Genomic DNA, 13,857 nt, shown 5'->3' on the forward strand with positions numbered 1-13,857 from the left:
AAGAATTACAGAACTTTTACACTGACATAACTTTTGGTAAATAAGTTATGCATGCCATAGTCAAAAAAGATTTATCGTGTTTCCCCTCTGTATTACTCTTTAAAATCTATCCGACTATCACCTGAATAAAACAGCCCTCCAGCTACAGCTTTAAGGGCGGTCTCACCCATGAATGGAAAACAAATCCAAATCCAGTGCTTGAGAATCAAAGTCTTGACAGAAATTCTTCTGAAGAGGTGGTGAAGAGTGAATTACACTATCTCCCAACCACATTTCCTAAAATATCCATATTTATATCATTCCCTACCAAACTTCTGCTCTGTAAAGCAGTAAGTAAATCTCTTATCTCAAAATTGTCACTAATACCAGATATCTTTTTTCTATTCCTTTATTAAATTTTCTAAAACTTCCTTTCTCAGCCCGCTCTCTTCTCTCTTTATTCCCCCATCCCACCTCTCTTCTTGTCTCAGCAAATCTGAAAAGAACTTCCAGATCTCTTCAGAGAAGGCTGAGGGTGGAGGGACAGGGAATGCTGCACAGGTCATCCTTCTGTGTTTTGGGTCAGCCCACATAAATGGGAGCATTTGCACTCGCAGAGGGTACGAGTCCTGGCTTTGCATCAGCTAGAAATTAATTGCTTTGGAAAATAATTTCAAAATGGTTGGTGATGATCCTTTTCTGTATCTTTATATAAGGAAATTTATTATTATTTTTAAAGGTATTAGTATTCTAAGAATCAAAAACTTTTATTATCAGTTCACAGTTGGTGTCCATGTCTTTATGTAACAAAGAGTTAAGAAGCTGATGTATCACTTCTTTTAGTAGGATCACCTTAACTTTTACAAGCTCAAATTCATTTAAGTAGAAGAGACTCAATATTTCTTCATGTTCAATCCAAAAAGATTTTACTGCTTTCTATATGAAGATTCCAAAAGAGAGAGGCATACGCTGCATCAAACTGATGGTGTTCTTCCATTAGGACGCCAGGCACTCATGTCACCTAACTTTTGGTTTTTATGATCAACATTTTCAACAAATTTCCAAACTTTATTATGTTCAATAAAGGGAGTGTAAACTTGATTTAGTTCAGTTTAACAAATATCTATGAGATGTCTCCTACACGCATAAAATTTTATGGCAAAAATGAGTTTGGCTGTACCGTTCTTACCTTCAAGTGACTCTTGAGCTTACAGCTCAGTGGTCAGAGCCTATTTGCTGTGGCTGCTGTGATTGCCATGTCCCTAAGGGTCAGCTCCTTCCATAGGACAAACATACACTAAACAAATAAATAAAACCTTGCCCAGTGGGAATCGGATTTTCAATCCCTATGGAAAGAAATTATGTTGGACCTCAGATCTCCTAGAACAGTCCACATTTCCTCCAGACAGTGGGGAGCATGCTTGCTGGATTCTCTAAGACAATCTCCCTTGTTAACAGTTGACGCCTCAGGAGTCACAGGTGGCAAGCTTTTCAGTTCCTGTGAAGCTCACTATCTCAAAGGTGCCTCCAATTCGAAAACATTAGCCATTTCTCAAAAACAATTCTGGAGTAATCTCTTGCCCGAGCCAATTCACTGGTCGTAGTAAAAGGAATAACAGTATGAACCTGCAATGGCTGCATAAAATTCTTTCAAACATGGTACATTTAACAGTGGAAGGGGACAATTACTTGTTACTAGGTCTGATGTATTACTAGGTGAAACAAAGGAAAAGAAAAATCTTATATTGCAGAAAAGTAAATACCACATCTTTCTCTTACTGTTCCCTTAAAAAGCCAAGTATTAGGCAGGTATTTCAAAGATTTCTCAGGATAAAAATATATTTTTTATATTATAAGGGGATGTGACATGATATACATGTCTTCTGGGAAAAGGTCAAGATCCAGACGATACAGGTCATCAAAATGTGGTTTTAACTAATTCTCTTTCTTCTGACTAATAATTAGGTTCAAATTTCAAATTAATGATGGACTTATATAAAATGTACAATAAAGGATATTTACATCTAATTGAAAGACTTGGGTTCTTTGCTCTTAATTCGAAAGAGTTTTTTGTTCAATTGGCATTTACTTTTTTAGGATTTTAGAATAGATTTGAAAGTCTACCTTTAGCTTATGAGTGTTGATTCAAAATTACTGTATTTTAAAATGAAACAAAAAATTAAAAGAAAACTTTTCAATTACTAAAGGTAGCAAAGCACTATTAAAAAAGAATCAACTTCATCTTTTAAAAAAGAATCTGGCAAATACGAAGTTTTGTGTATCTCCTAATGATACCAAGTCACCTCCATTTTGTTATATTTTTGCACTTTGCCATTGAAAGTAAAGTTTCTTTCTAAACAAAACAAAGGAAGGTTCTTGCTTGAATTTGGTTAATTAGAGTACTGAATCTCTATCATTAAGAGAACTTTTGATTTGTTTCATTTAAAGGGAAAAATCTCAAAGAATTCCACTACCTCTAGATACACCTAATTCATCCTTAAGAATAACAAAGATGTTAAAGAAAAATTACGTGACAGATGAGGATGAAAGATAGCTCTGAACTGTAATATAAGGATGTGGTTTCTACTGTTGATTAGAAAATAAAGTGCAGATTAACAACACAATTTCCCAGGAGTTGTAAATTAGAAAAGTGTCAGAGTTAGTGAAAATCTTCTCAAGTAAAGCTCTGTTCTCGTCCATATTTCTCCAATATTTGTAATCTCCGGCTGTCTTCAGCTGTCATAATAAACTCACTTTTGGTTAAGTTATCAATTCAAATAATGAATCAGAAAAACTGAGATGTGGCTTTAAAGTGTTTTACAAGATAACAAAGTGAGGCCAACCCTGCTCCAGGATTCCTATTTAGCCTCAGTCTCCATCTCATTAGCCCTCCCTGAAGGGAGAACCATCTTTATTCCACAATAATACAGTAATATCAAGAAGACTCCAAGGACATGAGAACCTTCATTTTTCATATATGTAATTCAAATTTTATATTTAGGCATTATTAACTTTGAAGATAGATGTCCTTGTTTTCATGGGTTAAATAGGGGCTTAGATGACAAGCAATAATGATGTGAATGCTTCTATACAAGTTTTTCCACATTTGCAGACCATCATTCTTAACAGTCTTAATTCGCCTCTGTTCTGTAAAGACTAAACATCGTTTAACTTTTTGAAACCAGGATAGATGTGAATAGTGCTAAATCATAAAGATGAGTAAACAATACACTTTCAAGATTTTTACCTAATTTAAAATGTACTCTTCTATTGCTTTTATAACCAATTAAAAGTCTCTCTTCTACATTTAGTAATTTGTAGAATTAAAGTATGCATTTAGATAGAAATTGCTTTTGTTAAATTTTTATTTACACATATCCTTAGTCAGAGAGAAGCCAGGATATAATTAATTCTATTAGCTCATTTTTCATACAAAGTAATAACTTTTGCTCTCTTTAGAATTATCTACCCAGTAATACCATTGGTGGTAATGAAGTTTTTCTTTGACTTTACATACTTTATTTATTGCCACATATTATTTTTGCCTTTAAAATAAATCTGTGTAAAACTATGGTCTTTAGAACTCTATGACAAAATCAGTGGCCACTCATTTGCTAACCAACTGTTTCCTCTGTCGGTGTGATTGATGGGAGCCTTGTTAAATTTAACGTGTTTGAATATCCATTGGTATGTTATCCACAGGCATTAGTGCAATATCTTCAAAAGTCTTTAAAACAAAACAGAATTTCATGGAAAATATGATAAACAATGACTGGGGCTTTTTTAAATTTCAGCACTCCTTGGAAAATAAGGTTTAATGTGGACAAATGTTTGTCATTGACGTTTTCAATGTGATGCTTTAATGTTTAATGTGATGTTTTTACCCATTGCCATATATATGTATTCAAAGAATATTGTATTAATATATCTATACTATGCAAAAATCTCATTTTCTTCTTACAAGTATGGAGTTTTGATATAATTTTAGGTTTTTAGGTCTCCCAGGGAAAAAACCCAAAATGTGAAATGGGAGCATTTTTTTTGTGTAGTGCACAATACCTGAGCAGTCTTAACAAATATGAATATGTGTAGCTTGATTTTAAAGATTACCATATGTGCTTTATTTCTGATACATTAATCATTTTGTTACTCACACTCCATCTTAGATTGTGTCACTGAAAATTTGAATAACTACAGGATATAAATGTCTTTGGCATTTTTCACAAACTATACTTGGGCTTAATTTTTTATGTAGTGCAAACTTTGAAAACTTAATTTCGAATTTTGAAGGAATAATTGTAAATTAACAGTCTATGTTTCCTAAAATGTTAGTCATGTTATACCTCCTATAATAAGCTTATTTTTAAAAAATCAGAGGCAGAGCATGGATGCAGAACATGGAAACAGACCAAGTTCCATTAAAATTGAGGAAAAGACAAAAAGGTAATATAAAAAGGGGATTATGTTAAAACTATGACCTCATTAAAAGAAAACTATTAGGAATTAGAGAAAATTATGTCATGTTACTCTTACTGATAATTTTGAAACTAAAATTCATTTTGAGGATGGGAATCTCTAAAATAAACAAGTTCACTAATATTTGTTAAAATATATATTGGTATATAAAATTACAAAGAACTCTTACCAAAATATCAAAAATAGAAATTTATTTTAAAAAATTGTATTAATAGACCAAATGATTACAATTATTAACATTCCATACTACTAGTTCTTTTGATTTCTAAGATGTATATAATCAAAGAATTTGCCAAAAAAAAAAATACATCGAATACTGGACTGTCAAAGCACTTTATACATATTAATCACTCTCATTAGTAATTGAGTCTTTCCTTCTATTATTAAATGTAAAAACAGTCAATATCAATTGTAGATAAAAAGAATGGAGTGGAAAGAGTAGTCTTAGAATCAATTTATGCTTTTATACAGTTACATAAATCCAACACATAGTCTAAATGTTTAAAACATATGGTACCTATATATTAATTTCTGTTATATCTTATGATCTCTAAATGTTTATATTCTTTCGAGATTGTCTCTCTTTTCAGTTGTTTTAAGTATTAAACAAATGAGCTGCTTTATATTTTATATTTCCAGTCAGTCTCATAATGCTTGTAACTTTCCAATTCTCAAAGTTGAAGCCAAATGCCATAACATAGTGGCTAGAAGTTATTATTTTTGAAGTTACTCTTCTTTTACTTAATATTGGCCAGATATCTCATAAAGTCTGCTGGAGAAGGCAAACTGCTACTTTCTCATGAATGGAAATACAACAAAAATCCTCCACTGGACTTTGTGTATTCAAAATAGTGAGCATATATTTTTAGTTACTTTTCACTGCTTACTGTTTATTCAGTTTTTAAAATTTCACCAAAAGGGATGCTTCAAACAAAAGTGAAAAGTCATTCCATTTTTCTATAAACAGCTTATTTTCTTTAGAGTTTCCAAAAATCTCTTTGAGGAAGCAAAGAATTCCCCTTTCCCACCTTACAACTTTGATGAATGAAATAGTTGGGTATCTATAGTTTAATATGAAGAACAACAACAAATCATCATTTGTCCAGTCAAAGCTCTTTACACTATGGGGACCAGATATAACAAGCAAACAAACAAAAATCAAAGGAAGTCGTGCCTGTTTGCTGGTCCTAAATTATATAATTCCTAAATTACTGTGTATACATATAGAATGATTTAAACATATTTATCAGAAGTGCATTCATTCCATTAACCGTTTATTGCACACTATCATGTACCATGTCCTGTTCTAAGAACTGAGGATACGGGTGACCAAGAAAAGCAAAAGCCCCCGTCCCATGGATTTGACCTTCTAGTGGTAAAGACACAATAAAGAAATAGTGATGCGAGTTATGCTGATAATTACATTAATAATGTCACATAGCAGGACTGTGGCTTCTTTATATTAAGTGGTAAGGGAAATCTTCTCTGAGGATGTGATATTTAAGTTGATAACTGAACAGCATGAAGGCACTGGTCATGAGAAGATCTGGGGGAAGCACACTGCGGCAGAGGGAACGGCTTAATGTGTGCAAGTTTGGAGTGTTTGAGGGTGGAGACAACAGTGTGCTTGGTACACAGCAGATGAGCCAGAGAGAGACAAAGATGAGACATGGTCAAAGGACATTTATGAGGCTACTGCAATAGTTCAAGCAAAGAAATGGTGACTTTTGTTCAAGTGGAAGTAGTGATGATGGAGACAAGCGGATGGATTTGAGGTATGATTGAAGACAGGGCTTGCTAATGAATTGGGTATGAGGGATGAAGAAGAGAAAAATCAAAGGTAAATTCTACATTTGGGGAATGAGAAACTGAGTTGATGGTGGTGAAGAAACGGGTTTGGAGGGAAAAGTCAAGAGTTTAGTTTTAGCCATGCAATGCCTGAGATGCCTGTTAGATATTCAAATGGAGGTATCGAGTAGACAGCAGTATAGGAGAGTTCCAAGGAGCAATCAGGGCTAAGCATCAAGATTTGGAAGTCATCAATATATACATGGTATTTAAAGTTTTGAAATCACCTAGGAAAAGGCTACAAGATAGAGAAGTAGGCCTGGATTGAGGTCCAGGACATTCCAATATTTAGAAGTTAGGCAGAGAATTAGAAGCCAACAGAGAACACTGAGGAGTATAAGGTAAGGTAGAGAAAAAGGAAATACAATTGGTCATCTGGATTAAATGCTTTTAAGAAGTCAAGATCAGAACTAAGAAATGGCCATAGGGTTTGGCAACATGGAAGCTATTAATGACCTCGACAAGAGGAGTCTCTATGATGTAGTGAAGTCAAAGCCTGAATGAAGTGGATTAAGAAGATATTTTAGGAAAGAAGGTGGAGTCAGTATCTATAAACAACTCTTTCAAGAAGTTTTACTGCAAAGGAAGCAAGAGAAATAGGGCAGTAGCTGGAGGGAGACGTGGGGTCAAGAGAGGTTTTGGTTTTGTGTGTGTGTGTTTCTAGAGAAAGGATGCTAGAGCATATTTATATGCTGATGAGAATGACCTGGTAGAAAGGGGGAAACTGATTATCCAAAAGAGAATATAATTATAGAAAAGGCCTTGCGAGGCAAACGGTTAGGATTCATAGTATAAGTAGGGAGGTTAGTTTCGATGAGAGGAAACACAAAGAACTGCCACGGGAGGGAAGGCAGAGCGTGCAACATGCAGGTAGGCTGGTAGATTTGTGGTAGAAAGCTGTGGTAGGATGTTAACAGGTGAGTAGTTTTATTTTACCAAGATGAGATGAAAATCAATATGGGGAGTGGGAAAGGAGTATAGGTTGGAGGAGAGAGGTGTAAATAGTTGGGAAAGAGAACATAGATACAAACACATGTATATATACTTACATGCAGTCAAAGGGCATTTGTGTGTATGTAATACACCATAGGAAAAAGACCTATTGTATATATTATTTTAAAGCCATTTTTACTAAATATTTTTGAGACATCTTATTTGAAAGAACTGCAACTGAATTCTCTGCTTTCCAATGACTCTGATAACAGAATCCTCTTTTCCATGGCGTGGATTGAGGAAATCTCAATATCATAGATACTTCTCATGTTTTGTTACTTATTTTTGTCTATTACAGTGTAAAAGGCAGAAACATTTTGTAGCTATTCTAATTCAAAGCCTATGAAAATTAAAATTACTTTAATCCTGAAAGATGTGTACTGTATACTCAAGCTGTCAGCTTCTTCAAAATACTGTTTTGGAGGGTTTTGAGCCCCCATCTGAATTAAAAAAATAAACAAACAGGCTCTAATCATTTAGTAAAACAATACTTTTATATTGTTTTGTTTTCATATGAAAAACATCAGTACCATCTATCATTTAGGAGAAATACACAGGCAACATGGTGGTTTTGTTCACTGTGCCCTCCTTGTCCCGCAGGAAGGATGTGATCTTGTTGTTGTGCTGGGAGCTTTATTTCTGGGTAGGCTGTATCTAATTCAACGTGCTGGCATTTATAGGCGCATACCTATTCCTTGGATTTGATGTACAATCAGATTGTGAATAACAGAACAAGATTGCTCTCCATTTTTTGCTGTTTTAGCACAGCCAAAAACATAAATATATATGTACGTATATTTATTTGATTAAACACAATATTTAAATGACCATGTCAAATATTAAATGGTAGATGGCAACAGTTGCAGCGTATTCAAAATAATAGTTATAAAAATCTTGGGGTTGGCCCGTGCCCGAGCGGTTAAGTTCGTACTCTCAGCTTTAGCAGCCCAGGGTTTTGCCTGTGTGGACATGGCACCACTCATCAAGCCATGCTGAGGCGGCATCCCACATGCCACAACTAGAAGGACCCAAACTAAAAATATACAACTATGTACCAGGGGGCTTTTGAGAGAAAAAGGAAAAATAAAATCTTTAAAAAAAAAAAATTTGTAGCACAAATCCTAAAAAGTTTACTAATTTAATACTAAATGGTACATTAATATAAAATACCCAGAGAATACGTGTCTAGGTTGAGACGCTTAATCCTTCAGAGAGCAGTATCTGACTCATGAAAAACTGCAGCTGAAAACATTTTCTCTTCCTCTAAGTATGAATGATTTTTAAAATGTATCTCTTTGTAACCTGTCATAAGGTTACTTAACATCAATTATGGATTTAGGACTGTACCTATCAACTCTTGCAAAAGGGGGAAGATCTCTTTGTGAGAAGAGGGACGTGCGGCACCGTATTTTTTCCTCTGGCGTTCCATCACTATTTAGAGCTTCAGCACAGGCCTTCCACTCAGGTTCCTCACAGCTATGTCCTCTTTTCTGGTTGTATCACCATAGGATAGAGAGAGAAACACAGTAAAAGGGTGTTAACAATAAAACTGCAATCCTACCTATTATCTGCTTTACTCTAACAGTGAAGTATCCAGACTCACTTGAAGGTGGTATAGTATTCATCTTATAAAAATCTGCTGTAATATTCTGATGTTCCATGTAAATTTTCATGTGCTGGCATGCCTACAAGTTAATAGTGTGATAGAATGCTCGCGCTCAGTGAGGGATTGTTCGTGAACTGCATTACATATGTCATCTATCGACGTGCTGAAAGAATATGGTGTTTAGCAAAACTACCTGCTGAGCAACATAATAAGATTTTTGTACAAAGTACAAATTACTAATTATTGTATTTTATTTTTCTATGATTTCCTAAGAGGCATTATCAGGGTCTTACAGATGGAGTAAGCCTGTTTATTAAAATATCTATTAGCAAATAAAAGTTACAGTTCTGGTGGTTGAATTTGTGACTTTTTTGTATTGTTGTATTGATGCGTATTTAATATAATTTATTTTTCAGTCTATTGAATCTAGATGTTCATTAGATACATTAGTAATTCTGGATACAAAATCATAGCTAATTTTTCAAAATAATGTCATTAAGGTCAAGACATAAATTCACATAAATCACTATAAATAGTTGTCACATATTTTTGTAGTGATTTTATATCAGCAAAATACTTTCTGAGACTCCAGGAAATTAAATCGTTCATTGCAGAGATAATATTGTACACAAATTGCAGATGACCAAAAGATACACATAATGTCCAACTGTTCAAACAGCTTTAGACTATCAATATTCATTCCAAAAACTTCCCATAAATCACAAATCAGGGATTTTCTACATTCTTTTAAAAAACATAAAAGTATCCTGAATTAATCAGAATAGATATCTCTCATTTCTTTTATAATTCTTTTACTACATTTCCAAAAGCCAGTATGAAATCAAACCTAGTAATAAAGTATCTGAAACTTTCTTCTCTTATACAGGTATCTTAAGAAGCCTTCAGAAAATCACCTATCATTTCTAAAGCTTCTTATTCTCATAATAAAATGAAGAGAGCCACACTATCTTCTTAAATCAAGTGGAACAATTTTTATGCTGAGCCTGAGTGTACTCCTGAGAGCTGTTTCAGTTGGCAAAGCACCAAAATAGCAGATTCAACCATATGAAATATTTATGGTTTTTTAAGATTGATATTTTCAAAACTGGCATTTTCTACATTATTGAGTAGATAAGTAGAGTAAGTTTCATGACCACTATTTCATCTCTGACAATAATAAGCCATGACATCATCTACACTTACCTATTTACTTAGCTGATTTTTTTTTGTAAAACAATTATGTATCAGCCTAAATTTCCTGAAAAGTTGGATACCCAATCTCCCCATTACATTTCCATTTTCATCAAATGCTTTGTACTAAGCAAATATAGAACTCAACCTAGGGGCAGAAAAAAGCAACTCCAAACAGGAAAAATTAAGTCTGTCTGCTAAAGTTTTCCGAAACACAAGATTTCTGCTTATTTAAAGAAAAAAAATGTGTCAAGTTCTGACTATAAGCAAATTAGCTTCCATCTCTTATCAAAGTGAGTCACACAGAAATTAATCAAGACCTCCCTGTAGATGCATTCCGAGTCAGAAGTGCAAGGACAGCACTGAAACATCCTACCCATGTAATAAGGAGTTCAGAAGAGGAAGACAGGAAAGTGCTCACTAACACCCACTGGGCGCAAACACGCACAGTGTACGCTTCCGTTAGCTAGTCCTCAAAACCACCAGGTGGGAGAAAGCCGCAGCGCAGAGAAGGGTCACCTGGCTGCGGCCACACACTAAGGCAGAGCCTAGTTCCAGACTCCACTTTCACAGGCACACGTGTAAGCCAGTTCTTTTGGACACGCCACTGTAGGGGTTTTGTTTTGTTAGGTTTTGCCTCTCGGCAGATTCACTGGCTCAGATCACACTTTTCCCCATTGTAAAAATAATGTAACCACATTTGAAAATCTGGAAAATTTTCCAAAATTAAGTTTCCAAGATCAACTTTCCAAGTTAACCATATCTGAGACTTGGAGAAGTAACAGGAACGGCACCCCCTGACCATGCCGTGCACGCCTTCCACGCTTCCCTCACCCCGAATGGGCCGCCTCAACCAGCAGGACAAGGAGGGGGCGGCGGAGGGGGTCCCCGCGCGGGGCGTGGGGACAGGGGGCGAGGGGACAGGGGATGAAACCCCGCTGCGAAGACGGCCGAGCCGCGCACGCCACTCTCCGCGGGCGGGGCTGGCGGGCGAGGCCGACTGAAGGTGGACAAGGTTCCTGGACGTTCACAACTCCGGCCGCGTCCGTCCGCCGGAAAGCGTCGGGGCAAAAGGCGGAGAAACGCGCGGTCGCAGTGTGCTCCGCGGAGGCGCGATCGCAGCACCCCCGGGGCGAGAGGATGCTCGAAGCCCCCGGCCATCGACCCCCTCCCGACCCCGCCGGGGATTCTGCGGCCGTCCTCCGTCCCCGGAGACCCCACCTCGGGGACTTGTCCTCGCGGCCCGGCACGCCCCCTTCCCCACGGACGCCCGGGCCCTTCCTCCCCGCCACGTTCGCCGCTCGGCTTCTCCCGACTCCGGGCCCGGGGCTGTGGGACCCCGGGCGACTCCGCGACCGTCCCGCCCTTGCCGGTGTCGGGTCCTGAGGCGGCGGCACTCCCGACAGGCCGTGCGCCCCCGCGGGGCCCTCGGCCTCTCGCGGGAGGCAGCAGTCCCCCGCACCCGGCGGGCACGCCCTTCGGTCCCCCTTGGCGAGCCTCGGGCGTTTCCGGGAGCTCTTCGTCAGTCAGCCGGAGCTCCGCGCCGACTCGCGGAGCCCCGGGGGGCGTGGCCTCGGACCGGAAGGCCCTCCGGTTGCCAGGGCAGCGCCGCGCGCCCGGCCCGCCCCCGATGCTCCGGCCGCCGGTTGGCGGCTCGTGGGGCGGCTGTGCTCGGACCCGGGCTCCGACCCGTGGGAGCACCGAGAGCAGGGCCGGGACGCCCGCACCAGACTCCGGCCCCGAGGCGCGCCGAGCGAGCGATCCCTCCCGCGCCGCGCCCCGGCTGTCGCCGCGTTTCCGCCGGGCGGTGGTTCCCGAAGACCGAGGGCTGGGCGGGAGCAGCGGGCGTGCGCGGTGAGCCGGCGCGGGCCGAGGGGGGGTTGCGTGCGTGCTTGGTTGGTTTTAACGCTGCCCAGTGTGGGCGTTTGTATTTGGTGTGTGGGAAGTGTCATTGAAATGTCACCATCAAAACGGAAAGCCGAGTCAACATGTGTATTTGGGGTGGGAAGGGTGTGCTATAATGCACTCTAGAAACGTTTACAAGTTTCCCGAGCGCCCTGCAGGCGGCTTTCTAGGCCCGACCACCCGCTCTCTGCAGCTTAGGGTCCAAGCTCTTAACTGGATAGCATCCTGCGTCTTGAGGACTGCTGGCGACCAGTTAATCCTTTAGAAAACAGTTTCTCAGATAACAGCCGGGAGATTGGGATTGGCTGGTGTGCAGAGAGACGAAAGCGGTCAGATAAGAAATTGGGAAGATAGAGGGGAGCCAGACGGTGAACAACCTTAAAAGATGCGCATAGGGTTTGGACTTAATTCTGGAAGCCGGTAGTTCTCGATAGTGACTGTACATCAGACACACTGTGTAGCTTTTTAAAAACAGATGCCCTGATCCCATCTTCAGAAGTACTAATCCAAGAGTTGATTCCAGTGTGCAGCCAGGGTTGAGAATCATGGCTGTAGGAGTAGAGCTACAGGAAACTTTAATTATATCTCCCACTGTGAACCTAGGACATGATAAATAAATCTTGAGTGGCTTGAATTATCTTTTATTTCCTTCTTTCACACATGCAAAAAGTAAACTTACAGAGTGTATAATTACTAAGGAATAGAAGGACGTATGAGGCTGTATGATAGTTGTTTATAATCAGTAAATGTAATTACATCTTTTAGAACAACTGATTTCTCTTTTAAATTGTATGTCCCCAACTTTTTCAGTAATAAGCATTAGGTCTTTGATAAACTATGAAAAAGGAACGGACACAATTCGAGGTTCTACGAAAGATGAATATTGAGGTATCAAGCTTTTGACAGTTGATGCCTTAGAGTAGATGCCCACAGGGGGATTATATGAGAAGTAGTCATATTTTTAAAAATCTGTTCAAAATTGTATGGGAAACAGAAGCTTTTATAACAATATATTTAGTACAGTAAATAACAAAGTGAGTAACAGCAAATTTACTTTGAATTAAAATGGTCTGTGTGAACTGTTTCATGATATCAGAAGGCTAACTTAAAGTAGATTCCGCAAATGCCTATCCTTAAGCTGAGATTTAAAGGAATGGGTTGAGTGAGATTTTAATCTCCAACACAAGGAGAAAAGTTGATTCGAGTGACCCAAATGGAGGACCTGAGATCAAACTCATCCGTTGGGTAAGACAGTGTGGCTCTGTCTCAGGCCCCATGCTTGGATGGGGCACTGACCTGCTCTTTTCTGCGCGTCATTGGAATTCAGTTTTGAAATTTCCATCCATAATGATCTCCCAAGGGGCCCAAGCAAGTCGACGATGCAGCCTCCTTTCAGATGGAGTTGTCTTGGAAGACTTATGGTCTAAGTTGCTGCAGCCTCACATCCTTCAGGGTATGGCCTGGCCTGGGATGATATGGGATAAAAAGTTCTGAAGGAGCTGTGAGATGGCAGGCTTCCAGAAGCTTAGATGGAGATGAGAATAAATAAATGAGATGAGATTAATATTCCGAGAACTTTGGAAATGATGGTCCAGAGAGTAATAGGAAGTAGTTGGAACACAGGTGTATGGTGGTTGCTGCTGTACTCGTCCCTGTAGCACCTGAGGGCTGGCAAAAGGGGCGTCTCTCTTCTCCCACCGCATGGTAGTGTTCTGGGAGGTGACGGGCCCAAAGGGAGCCCTATGGAGAGTTCCATATGGAGACCTGAAGTCTAAATTTAACAGCACCTTAGAAAAATATGAACAGCCAGAAAATTGCCATATAGCACCAGTGTGTCATCAGCAGTTGTGTCTGACTTC

The 13,857-nt window shown here is 38.9% G+C and overlaps 1 protein-coding gene across 1 annotated transcript in view; it reads left to right on the plus strand.

The window, feature by feature from the left end:
* The first annotated feature begins 11,659 nt into the window (after window positions 1-11,659).
* Window positions 11,660-13,857, plus strand: part of ARL6 (ARF like GTPase 6) — a 38,885-nt gene continuing 36,687 nt past the window's right edge. Inside the window, exon 1 of the mRNA XM_014864088.3 lies at window positions 11,660-11,947. The gene's annotated coding sequence lies outside the window, so the exon portion shown is untranslated. The remainder of the gene's footprint in view (window positions 11,948-13,857) is intronic.

This window comes from Equus asinus, chromosome 5 (genome assembly GCF_041296235.1).
Source record: "Equus asinus isolate D_3611 breed Donkey chromosome 5, EquAss-T2T_v2, whole genome shotgun sequence".
NCBI lineage: Eukaryota > Metazoa > Chordata > Mammalia > Perissodactyla > Equidae > Equus > Equus asinus.